Below are 12619 nucleotides of genomic sequence, written 5' to 3'. Positions count from 1 at the left end.
GAAGCCACGTGATCGTGGCGCAACGCGTCGACGTATTTCGCCACGATCACGTGGCTTCTTCAGGATCCTGAAGAAGCCACGTGATCGTGGCGCAACGCGTTGACGTATTTCCGGTCATAGGGGTGACGTACTTCCGGTTCCGGGTTCGGACGCCATCTTTGTACACTTGTATACACCCATAGCACATGGGGAACTGCTTCTCTCTGTTGGAGGATATGTGAGTGCGTTTTTTGTCATATATCTCTGAGTGCATTAAACAGTATTGCACTATGGAGGTCTGTTTTTTCTTGCATATGCGCCCTGTGTCTGTGTCCGTATTGTGAGGGGAGTGATTTGAGTGGAACTCATTGCCTGGAGGAGGATTAAGTCGGTGGAGGCAGTGGAGGAGGAAAAACCTGGCAGAGATATATTATTATATATAAAGCTTTGTGACCCGCAAGGGTCGAATTTGGAAGGTGAGGGGGCACTTTGGCTATTATTGAGTGGAGTCACATCAAGATTATCACGAAGAGCACAATTACAGCATGGAGTGGAGTTATTGAACACTTTTCATTAACTCAAGGCCCTCTCCTCCAATCCTCGCCGACTCTTCTCCACCTTCAACTCTCTACTCTCGCCACCCCCACCTCCACCCAGCACCTCACTCACTGCCCTTGAGATTGCCAATCACTTCAAAAACAAGATTGACACAATTCGCAAGGACATTGCCGCAACTCACACGCCTTCTCAACCCGTCCCCTCTCACACAGCTACCCCCTCATCCCCCCTCCCCCTCGACATAACCCACAGGGACTTCGTCGCTGCTCAAACTCCCTCCAACCCCCTTCCCCCTCACTCAGCTACCCCCTCTACACCCCTCTCCCACGGCCCCACCACTGCTCTGACCTCCTCTCCCACCCCACCCTACATTCCTCATACTGAAGCTCCCCCAACACTCCGCACCTTTGACCTTACTACCATCGAAGAAGTCTCCAAAATCTTCTCTGATGCCCGCCTCACCACCTGCCCCCTTGACCCTATCCCCTCACAACTCCTACAACCTCCCTCCCCCTCCATCCTACGCTCCCTCACCCACATCTTCAATCTCTCCCTCTCCTCCGGCACTTTCCCTTCCCCTCTGAAACATGCACACATCACCCCCATACTTAAAAAGCCCTCCCTGGACCCCAATGACCCGAACAACCTCAGACCCATCTCCCTGCTCCCATTTACATCTAAACTCCTCGAGCGCCTAGTCTACGCCCGCCTATGCTCTCACCTCAACGACAACAACCTCCTCGATCCCCTACAGTCCGGCTTCCGTCCCCTACACTCCACCGAAACTGCCTTACTCAAACTCTCCAACGACCTGCTAACCGCCAAAGCTAATGGCCACTATTCAGTGCTCCTACTCCTTGACCTCTCTGCGGCCTTTGACACAGTCGACCACCCCCTCCTCCTCAAAAAACTACACTCCCTCGGCCTCAGAGATTCTGCTCTCTCCTGGCTCTCATCCTACCTGTCACAACGCTCTTTCAGCGTTACCTATAATGCCACCACCTCCCTCTCACTCCCCCTCTCTGTTGGGGTCCCTCAAGGCTCTGTCCTCGGGCCCCTTCTCTTCTCCATCTACACCTCCTCCCTTGGCCAACTCATACACTCTCACGGCTTCAACTACCACCTCTATGCCGACGACACACAAATCTATCTCTCAACCCCCCACCTCACCCCCTCGGTCTCCGCCCGAATCACACACCTGTTGAGCGACATATCAGACTGGATGTCGCTCCACTTCCTTAAATTGAACCTCTCCAAAACCGAGTTTCTTGTCTTCCCTCCAGCCCGGACACCACCCCCCATTGACTTCTCCATCATGTCCAACAACGCCACCATCAAACCCGCCCCGCAGGCCAGAGTACTTGGTGTCATTTTGGACTCCAACCTATCCTTCCAGCCCCAAGTCCACTCTTTAACAAACTCGTGCAGACTCCACCTCCGCAACATCGCCAAAATCCGCACGTTCCTAACCCCAGAAACCACTAAACAGCTCATCCACTCCCTCATCATATCACGACTCGACTACTGCAACTCCCTCCTCACTGGCCTGCCTCGCCGCTGGCTATCCCCGCTTCAGTCCATCCTGAATACGGCTGCCAGACTCATTCACCTTTCCAACCGCTCCGTTTCCGCCACCCCCCCTCTGCCAATCCCTCCACTGGCTTCCGATTGCGCAACGGATCAAATTCAAAATCCTAACGCTGACGTACAAAGCCGTCCACCATACTGCCCCGAACTACATCACTGACCTAATATCCAAGTACCGCCCAGCACGCACACTCCGCTCCTCACAAGACCTCCTTCTCTCTAGTTCCCTGGTCTCCTCCTCCCATGCCCGCCTCCAGGACTTCTCCAGGGTGTCACCCATCCTCTGGAACTCCCTGCCCCAACCCATCAGATTATCACCTACTCTCCTCTCCTTTAGGCGCACCCTGAAAACCCATCTCTTCAGGGAAGCCTACCCCGCCCCCTGCTAACTTGCCGACCTCCTCCACTCTTCCTACCACTCCATCCCCCACAGCTATCTCCTCCTGTGCCACCATCCCCTCCCTCCTAGATTGTAAGCTTGAAAGAGCAGGGCCCTCGATCCCCTCATGTTTTGCATTGTATTGGTATTGTTCTGTCACATGTTCTGTCCCCCTTTGTAATGTACAGCGCTGAGCGAACTATTGGCGCTTTATAAATACTGTATAATAATAATAATAATAATAAATTTTGCACAGTGTGGCATCACTAATTATTTTGCATTTGATTTTTCATTGAATTGTTTTTGGATATATGTATCACTTTGCACAGTTCATAAAGCATTAGTTGATTATCACTATACCACCAGGGGGTGTATAATTTATATGTGGGGACGTTGCACTAGATATTTAATTGGGAATAATTTATTAATATTTAGGTAGGAGATAATTTTCACTTTTATATAAATTGAGCGCTTCACCATTAATATTAATAGTGAATGCAGGGTCTGGGGAGACCAGATATAGTGAATGTGGGGTCCGGGAAGAGCGGATATAGTGAATGCGGGGTCCAGGGAGAGCGGATATAGTGAATGCGGGGTCCAGGGAGAGCGGATATAGTGAATGCAGGGTCCGGGGAGAGCAGATATAGTGAATATAAGGGCCGGGGAGACCAGATATAGTGAATGTAAGGTCCGGGGAGACCGGATATAGTGAATGCGGGGTCCGGGGAGACCGGATATAGTGATTGCGGGGTCCGGGGACAGCGGATACAGTGAATGTAAGGGCTGGGGAGACCAGATATAGTGAATGCAGGGTCTGGGGAGAGCGGATATAGTGAATGTGGGGTCCGGGAAGAGCGGATATAGTGAATGCGGGGTCCAGGGAGAGCGGATATAGTGATTGCAGGGTCCGGGGAGAGCGGATATAGTGAATGCAGGGTCCGAGGGAGAGCGGATATAGTGAATGCAGGGTCCGGGGAGAGCGGATATAGTGAATACAGGGTCCGGGGAGACCAGATATAGTGAATGCAGGGTCCGGGGAGAGCAGATATAGTGAATGCGGGGTCCGGGGAGAGCGGATATAGTGAATGCGGGGTCCGGGGAGACCGGATATAGTGAATGCGGGGTCCGGGGAGACCAGATATAGTGAATGCAGGGTCTGGGGAGAGCGGATATAGTGAATGCGGGGTCCGGGGAGAGCAGATATAGTGAATGCAGGGTCTGAGGAGAGCGGATATAGTGAATGCTGGGTGTGGGGAGACCAGATACAGTGAATGCAGGGTCCAGGGAGAGCGGATATAGTGAATGCGGGGTCCAGGGAGAGTGGATATAGTGAATGCGGGGTCCAGGGAGAGCGGATATAGTGAATGCAGGGTCTGGGGAGACCAGATATAGTGAATGTAAGGTCCGGGGAGACCGGATATAGTGAATGCGGGGTCCGAGGAGACCGGATATAGTGATTGCGGGGTCCGGGGACAGCGGATACAGTGAATGTAAGGGCTGGGGAGACCAGATATAGTGAATGCAGGGTCTGGGGAGAGCGGATATAGTGAATGTGGGGTCCGGGAAGAGCGGATATAGTGAATGCGGGGTCCAGGGAGAGCGGATATAGTGAATGCAGGGTCCGGGGAGAGCGGATATAGTGAATGCAGGGTCCGAGGGAGAGCGGATATAGTGAATGCAGGGTCCGGGGAGAGCGGATATAGTGAATACAGGGTCCGGGGAGACCAGATATAGTGAATGCAGGGTCCGGGGAGAGCAGATATAGTGAATGCGGGGTCCGGGGAGAGCGGATATAGTGAATGCGGGGTCCGGGGAGACCGGATATAGTGAATGCGGGGTCCGGGGAGACCAGATATAGTGAATGCAGGGTCTGGGGAGAGCGGATATAGTGAATGCGGGGTCCGGGGAGAGCAGATATAGTGAATGCAGGGTCTGAGGAGAGCGGATATAGTGAATGCTGGGTGTGGGGAGACCAGATACAGTGAATGCAGGGTCCAGGGAGAGCGGATATAGTGAATGCAGGGTCCAGGGAGAGCGGATATAGTGAATGCGGGGTCCGGGGAGACCGGATATAGTGAATGCGGGGTCCGGGGAGAGCGGATATAGTGAATGCGGGGTCCGGGGAGAGCGGATATAGTGAATGCGGGGTCCGGGGAGAGCGGATATAGTGAATGCGGGGTCCGGGGAGAGCGAATATAGTGAATACAGGGTACGGGGAGAACGGATATAGTGAATGTAAGGGCCGGGGAGACCGGATATAGTGAATGTAAGGGCCGGGGAGACTGAATATAGTGAAAGCAGGGTCCGGGGAGACCAGATATAGTGAATGTAAGGTCCGGGGAGACCAGATATAGTGAATGTAAGGGCCAGGGAGGCCGGATATAGTGAATGCAGGGTCCGGGGAGACCAGATATAGTGAATGTAAGGTCCGGGGAGACCAGATATAGTGAATGTAAGGGCCGGGGAGACCGGATATAGTGAATGCCGGGTCCGGGGAGAGCGAATATAGTGAATGCGGGGTCTGGGGAGAGCAGATATGGTGAATGCGGGGTCCGGGGAGACCGGATATAGTGATTGCGGGGTCCGAGGACAGCGGATATAGTGAATGTAAGGGCTGGGGAGACCAAATATAGTGAATGCAGGGTCCGGGGAGAGCGGATATAGTGAATGCAGGGTCCGGGGAGAGCGGATATTGTGAATGCAGGGTCCGGGGAGACCAAATATAGTGAATGCAGGGTCCGGGGAGAGCAGATATAGTGAATGCAGGGTCTGGGGAGAGCAGATATAGTGAATGTGGGGTCCGGGGAGAGCAGATATAGTGAATGCGGGGTCCGGGGAGAGCAGATATAGTGAATGCAGGGTCTGGGGAGATCAGATATAGTGAATGCAGGGTCTGGGGAGAGCGGATATAGTGAATGCGGGGTCCGGGGAGACCAGATATAGTGAATGCGGGGTACGGGGAGAGTGGATATAGTGAATGCAGGGTCTGGGGAGAGCGGATATAGTGAATGCAGGGTCCGGGGAGAGCGGATATAGTGAATGCAGGGTCTGGGGAGATCAGATATAGTGAATGCAGGGTCTGGGGAGAGCGGATATAGTGAATGCAGGGTCTGGGGAGATCAGATATAGTGAATGCGGGGTCCGGGGAGAGCGGATATAGTGAATGCAGGGTCCGGGGAGACCGGATATAGTGAATGCAGGGTCCGAGCAGACCAGATATAGTGAATGCGGGTCCATTTCTGTGGCCCACTAATGGTGCAAAATTCAATCGAACATTCTTATAAAAGATTTAAAAAAAAAAATTTCGGAATTGGACCCGTGTATAGCTGGCTTTATTTTAACCTTGTCCAACTTGATTCCTCAAGGTACAACCCACTGATCTGATCACCCTCGCTGGATGCCTGTGGTACCCCTGACAGGGTTATTTACTAAAACTGAAGAGTGCAAAATCTGGTACAGCTATGCGGAGAAACCAATCAGCTTCCAGGTTTTTTTTTGTGTCTATGCTTCATTGAAGAAGCTGAAGTTAGAAATATATAAATATAAACCTGCAAGCAATTAGGTCCTACCTCAAAATGAAAAAAATCAGATAATGGAAAGCTGTCCACTCCTACACATACTCAGAAATGTGCAAAATACCAAAATGATACAATAACTGTTTCTTGTCTTCCCCCCAGCCCGCACACCACCCCCCATTGACTTCTCCATCATGTCCAACAACGCCACCATCAAACCCGCCCCGCAGGCCAGAGTACTTGGTGTCATTCTGGACTCCAACCTATCCTTCCAGCCCCAAGTCCACTCTTTAACAAACTCATGCAGACTCCACTGAAGGGATTAGCCCCTAAGTTTGATGTTCCACCATCTTGTCTCTCTGAGCCAAAGCCCGTCCATCTTAAGAATCAGCATCCATTTCAAGCCTGTATTTTAAAAGAATTGACTTTCTTGTTTTAAACGGTATTTTGTCAGGAGTTAGGAAGTTCCTCTTTTTTCCTTGTCCAGGTGCAACTTCCCCTTTTTTCTCTTAACTAAGCCTAAGACTGAAAGTCTGCGGTGGGCTACATCCTGTTGAAAGTGTATTAATAATTTTAGGCCAACGGTAAAAAGGAACTGTCTGCTTTCTGAAGGTGTCTGAAAGTTCAAGCATTGACGCATATACTAATAATTAACATATATGCCAACTGATTGGGCATGAGTGACGTATGTAATATTCTAATTGGTTAAATGCATACCTGTCAATTGATTGGTTCTTATATTTCTATGCTTTGTTTTAAGTTTCATATATAAGTTTAAACACGGAAGAATAAATTCAGTTCATTCTGAGATACTACTTTGTGTCTGTCTGCCATTCCTTTGTGTCTCAGGTGAACTCCGGATCCGAGGTAATTGTTGGTCGATGCCAGGGGCTGACGGAAGTCAGTGCAGAAGGGAACGAGATTCAATTCCTTTCATCCACCACCGCAACATCGCCAAAATCCGCACGTTCCTAACCCCAGAAACCACTGAACAGCTCATCCACTCCCTCATCATATCACGACTCGACTACTGCAACTCCCTCCTCACTGGCCTGCCTCGCCGCTGGCTATCCCCGCTTCAGTCCATCCTGAATACGGCTGCCAGACTCATTCACCTTTCCAACCGCTCCGTTTCCGCCACCCCCCTCTGCCAATCCCTCCACTGGCTTCCGATTGCACAACGGATCAAATTCAAAATCCTAACACTGACGTACAAAGCCGTCCACCATACTGCCCCGAACTACATCACCGACCTAATATCCAAGTACCACCCAACACGCACACTCCGCTCCTCACAAGACCTCCTTCTCTCTAGTTCCCTGGTCTCCTCCTCCCATGCCCGCCTCCAGGACTTCTCCAGGGTGTCACCCATCCTCTGGAACTCCCTGCCCCAACCCATCAGATTATCACCTACTCTCCTCTCCTTTAGGCGCACCCTGAAAACCCACCTCTTCAGGGAAGCCTACCCCACCCCCTGCTAACTTGCCGACCTCCTCCACTCTTCCTACCACTCCATCCCCCACAGCTATCTCCTCCTGTGCCACCATCCCCTCCCTCCTAGATTGTAAGCTCCAAGGAGCAGGGCCCTCGATCCCCTCATGTTTTGCATTGTATTGGTATTGTTCTGTCACATGTTCTGTCCCCCTCTGTAATGTACAGTGCTGAGCGAACTATCGGCGCTTTATAAATACTGTATAATAATAATGATAATAACTGTGCCGTGCTTTTGTTCAAATAAAAATAGTGACATAAAGATTCATCCCAATGTGAACTGGATAGTGAAAAAATATTGCAAACAATATACACAATTACTATGAACTAATACAGTCCATCTCTAATGCATAGTCCTTCCAACTCAAAAAAAACTATGCCATTGAAAATCTTCTTTTTTCATATAAGTGCACCTCCGCCATCAGTGACACCATTAGAGATGGACTGTATTAGGTTATAGTAATTGTGTATATTGTTTGCAATATTTTTTCACTATCCAGTTCACATTGGGATGAATCTTTATGTCACTATTTTTATTTGAACAAAAGCAAGGCACAGTTATTGTATAATTTTGAAGTTAGAAGTTGATTGGCTCCCATGCGCCACTGCATCAGATTCTAAAGTGCTCCAATTTTAGTAAATCTCCCCCTTTGAGTCTGGTATGGATTTTAGGGAGATTCCCCATGCAAAAAAAAAAAACTATGAGGTCCTTCAGGAAATCCATACCAGGATTTAAAGTCCTTCAGGAAATCCATACAAGGATTTGAGGTCCTTCAAGAAATCCATACAAGGATTTGAGGTCCTTCAGGAAATCCATACCAGGGGGGAGCAATGCAATTGTATTTAACAACTATAGCAACAGGTTTAGCTGGTGACCAATGGCAGAAGAACTCCTTTATATCAGTGGTCAGTGTGATGGTCCCTTACATTGGTGACTGATGGGAGAAGGACCCCCTTATATCAGAGGTCAGGGTAGTGGTCCCTTACATTGGTGACTAATGGGAGAAGGATCCCCTTATATCAGTGGTCAGTGTAGTGGTCCCTTACATTGGTGACCAATGGGAGAAGGATCCCCTTATATCAATGATCAGTGTAGTGGTCTCTTACATTGGTGACCAATGGGAGAAGGATCTCCTTATATCAGTGGTCAGTGTAGTGGTCCCTTACATTAGTGACCAATGGGAAAAGGATCCCCTTATATCGGTGGTCAGTATAGTGGTCCCTTATATTGGTGACCAATGGCAGAAGAACTCCTTTATATCAGTGGTCAGTGTGATGGTCCCTTACATTGGTGACTGATGGGAGAAGGACCCCTGTCACAGACTGCCAGTGCCTCTCCCATCCCCCGCCATATCCCTCCACCCCTCCCTTCCTCCTTGTACATTAGAAGGTCTGTGGGGCTTCCATGGACAGGGCTGGGCCAGCCGTTGCCGAGGCAACCTAGCCGCGTCCCACATGATCTTCAAGAGACCCACACAGGAAGCAGCCTTCCCTTTTTGTTCCTGGCCATGTGGGTAGAATCATCCTGCTCCCAGAAAGATGTTGGGAGGCCCGGGTGAGGGGGACCGAGCCTCCCCAGCCACCCCCCCTGCGCACTTTGCAGACCCCCAAAAGGTCAGGACTCTAGCCCTCTACAATACCCCAGGGTTGGGAGTCTCCACAGCTCTGCATGAGCCTTCTCCTCAAAGGTCAGACCCCACAGCTGAGACCCTGCCAGTCTGTAAGCCTGTCTACTGAGCACCCTTGCACCCTGCCTGCTGCTGAGTGCCCTGGGAGCTGTGGCTGAGGGACCCTGCACACTATCCATGGCTGCGTGTCCCTGGAGGCTGTCTGCTGCTGAGTGCCCTGGGAGCTGCTGCTGTCTGCTGATCGCTGGTTGTCCCTGGAATACTGACCGCTGGTCGTCCCTGTCTGGAGCCGCCTGCCGCTGAGGGTCTGCAAGCTGCTTACCGTGAGTGTCCTGAACTGTTCCTGTTGTGCGCACTGACCACCCGTGTCCTGAACTGTTCCTGTTGTGCGCACTGACCACCCGTGTCCTGAACTATTCCTGATGTGTGCACTGACCACCCGTGTCCTGAACTGTTCCTGTTGTGCGCACTAACTACCCGTGTCCTGAACTGTTCCTGTTGTGTGCACCGACCACCCATGTTCTGAACTGTCCCCGATGTGTGCACCGACCACCCGTGTTCCGAACCGCCCCGCTGTGTGTGCACTGACCACCCGTGTCCTGATGGCATGCCCAGAGTATAGCTACCTGTGGTGCCCCTGAGTGCTTGAGCCATCGCTACCTGTTGAGTCCCTGTAAACCCAATGACCCTAGAAAGCTGGGTGGGAGCTGTGCTGTGGCCAGCCTCCACAGCTAGAGTCCCGTTTAGTCCCCGAGGCCCCTGCCCAGTGGTAGGTTGCCGCCTGTTTCCCGAAGCCCCTGCCCAGTGGTAGGTTGCCGCCTGTTGCCCGAAGCCCCTGCCCAGTGGTAGGTTGCCGTCTGTTGCCCGAGTCTCCTGCCCAGTGGTAGGTTGCCGCCTGTTGCCCGAAGCCCCTGCCCAGTGGTAGGTTGCCGTCTGTTGCCCGAGACCCCTGCCCAGTGGTAGGTTGCCGCCTGTTGCCTGAGTCTCCTGCCCAGTGGTAGGTTGCCGTCTGTTGCCCGAAGCCCCTGCCCAGTGGTAGGTTGCCGCATGTTGCCCGAGGCCCCTGCCCAGTGGTAGGTTGCCGCCTGTTGCCCGAAGCCCCTGCCCAGTGGTAGGTTGCCGTCTGTTGCCCGAGGCCCCTACCCAGTGGTAGGTTGCCGTCTGTTGCCCGAGTCTCCTGCCCAGTGGTAGGTTGCCGTCTGTTGCCCGAGGCCCCTGCCCAATGGTAGGTTGCCGTCTGTTGCCCGAAGCCCCTGCCCAGTGGTAGGTTGCCGCCTGTTGCCCGAAGCCCCTGCCCAGTGGTAGGTTGCCGTCTGTTGCCCGAGTCTCCTGCCCAGTGGTAGGTTGCTGTCTGTTGCCCGAGTCTCCTGCCCAGTGGTAGGTTGCCGTCTGTTGCCCGAGGCCCCTGCCCAGCGGTAGGTTGCCGTCTGTTGCCCGAGGCCCCTGCCCAGTGGTAGGTTGCCGTCTGTTGCCCAAGGCCCCTGCCCAGTGGTAGGTTGCCACCTGTTGCCCGAGTCTCCAATCCGCTGTCCAGTCACGGAGGAAGCTCGGCTGAGGCCCCAAGTCGAGGGGGGAGATTGCCTGCCTGTCGCTGAAGATCCCCCCCGTGCCTGGAATAGTCCCTGGTTTGCGCACACATCACCCTCCCTGCCATTTCCCTATTGAGTGTCTGTCAATTTGTTGCTTCAATAAAGTTTGTGTGTTCCCCATCTTCTCCGTGTGCTCTGTTCTGCCTACGCTTCCGTTACAACCCCCTTATATCAGAGGTCAGTGTAGTGGTCCCTTCCATTGGTAACCGATGGGAGAAGGATTCCCTTATATTAGTGGTCAGTGTAGTGGTCCCTTACATTGGTGACCAATGGGAGAAGGATCCCCTTATATCGGTGGTCAGTGTAGTGGTCTCTTACATTGGTGACCAATGGGAGAAGGATCCCCTTATATCAGTGGTCAGTGTAGTGGTCCCTTACATTTGTGACCAGTGGGAGAAGGATACCCTTATATCAGTGGTCAGTGTAGTGGTCCCTTACGTTAGTGACCAATGGGAGGATACCCTTATATCAGTGGTCAGTGTAGTGGTCCCTTACATTGGTGACCAATGTCAGAAGGACCCCCTTATATCAGTGGTCAGTGTAGTGGTCCCTTACATTGGTGACAAATTGGAGAAGGACCCCTTATATCAGTGATCAGTGTAGTGGTCCCTTACATTGGTGACCAATGGGAGAGGGACCCCCTTATATCAGTGGTCAGTGTAGTGGTCCCTTACATTGGTGACCAATGGGAGAAGGATCCCCTTATATCAGTGGTCAGTGTAGTGGTCCCTTACATTGGTGACCAATGGGAGAAGGATCCCCTTATATCAGTGGTCAGTGTAGTGGTCCCTTACATTGGTAACCAATGGGAGAAGGATCCCCTTATATCAGTGGTCAGTGTAGTGGTCCCTTACGTTGGTGACCAATGGGAGGATACCCTTATATCAGTGGTCAGTGTAGTGGTCCCTTACATTTTTGACCAATGGGAGAGGGACCCCCTTATATCAGTGGTCAGTGTAGTGGTCCCTTACATTGGTGACCAATGGGAGAAGGATCCCCTTATATCAGTGGTCAGTGTAGTGGTCCCTTACATTGGTGACCAATGGGAGAAGGATCCCCTTATATCAGTGGTCAGTGTAGTGGTCCCTTACATTGGTGACCAATGGGAGAAGGATCCCCTTATATCAGTGGTCAGTGTAGTGGTCCCTTACGTTGGTGACCAATGGGAGGATACCCTTATATCAGTGGTCAGTGTAGTGGTCCCTTACATTGGTGACAAATTGGAGAAGGATCCGCTTATATCAGTGGTCAGTGTAGTGGTCCCTTACGTTGGTGACCAATGGGAGGATACCCTTATATCAGTGGTCAGTGTAGTGGTCCCTTACATTGGTGACCAATGGGAGAGGGACCCCCTTATATCAGTGGTCAGTGTAGTGGTCCCTTACATTGGTGACCAATGGGAGAAGGATCCCCTTATATCAGTGGTCAGTGTAGTGGTCCCTTACATTGGTGACCAATGGGAGAAGGATCCCCTTATATCAGTGGTCAGTGTAGTGGTCCCTTACATTGGTGACCAATGGGAGAAGGATCCCCTTATATCAGTGGTCAGTGTAGTGGTCCCTTACATTGGTGACCAATGGGAGAAGGATCCCCTTATATCAGTGGTCAGTGTAGTGGTCCCTTACGTTGGTGACCAATGGGAGGATACCCTTATATCAGTGGTCAGTGTAGTGGTCCCTTACATTGGTGACAAATTGGAGAAGGATCCGCTTATATCAGTGGTCAGTGGGAGAAGGATATTCTTACATCATCATCAGTGAGAAGACTGCCCCCCTAACAGATCATTGATGTCATTTGTTACTAAGAGACAGAAATTGTTCATTGCTGAAGGAACCCCTAGAAACCTTTGTAGGACCCCTGGCTAAGAAAGGTTGGACTAGGCAGTCATATATT

General features: G+C 51.6%; 1 protein-coding gene across 1 annotated transcript in view; it reads left to right on the top strand.

Moving 5' to 3' along the window:
• LOC149429913 (uncharacterized) overlaps positions 1-12619 on the top strand; it is a 195738-nt gene that overhangs the window by 144794 nt on the left and 38325 nt on the right.

This window comes from Staurois parvus, unplaced genomic scaffold, assembly GCF_062004578.1.
Source record: "Staurois parvus isolate SC_StPar_1 unplaced genomic scaffold, SC_StPar_1.0 ptg002686l, whole genome shotgun sequence".
Classification (NCBI taxonomy): Eukaryota; Metazoa; Chordata; class Amphibia; order Anura; family Ranidae; genus Staurois; species Staurois parvus.
Note: the sequence above shows the minus strand (reverse complement) of the source record. Positions and strands in the feature narration are given on the sequence as shown.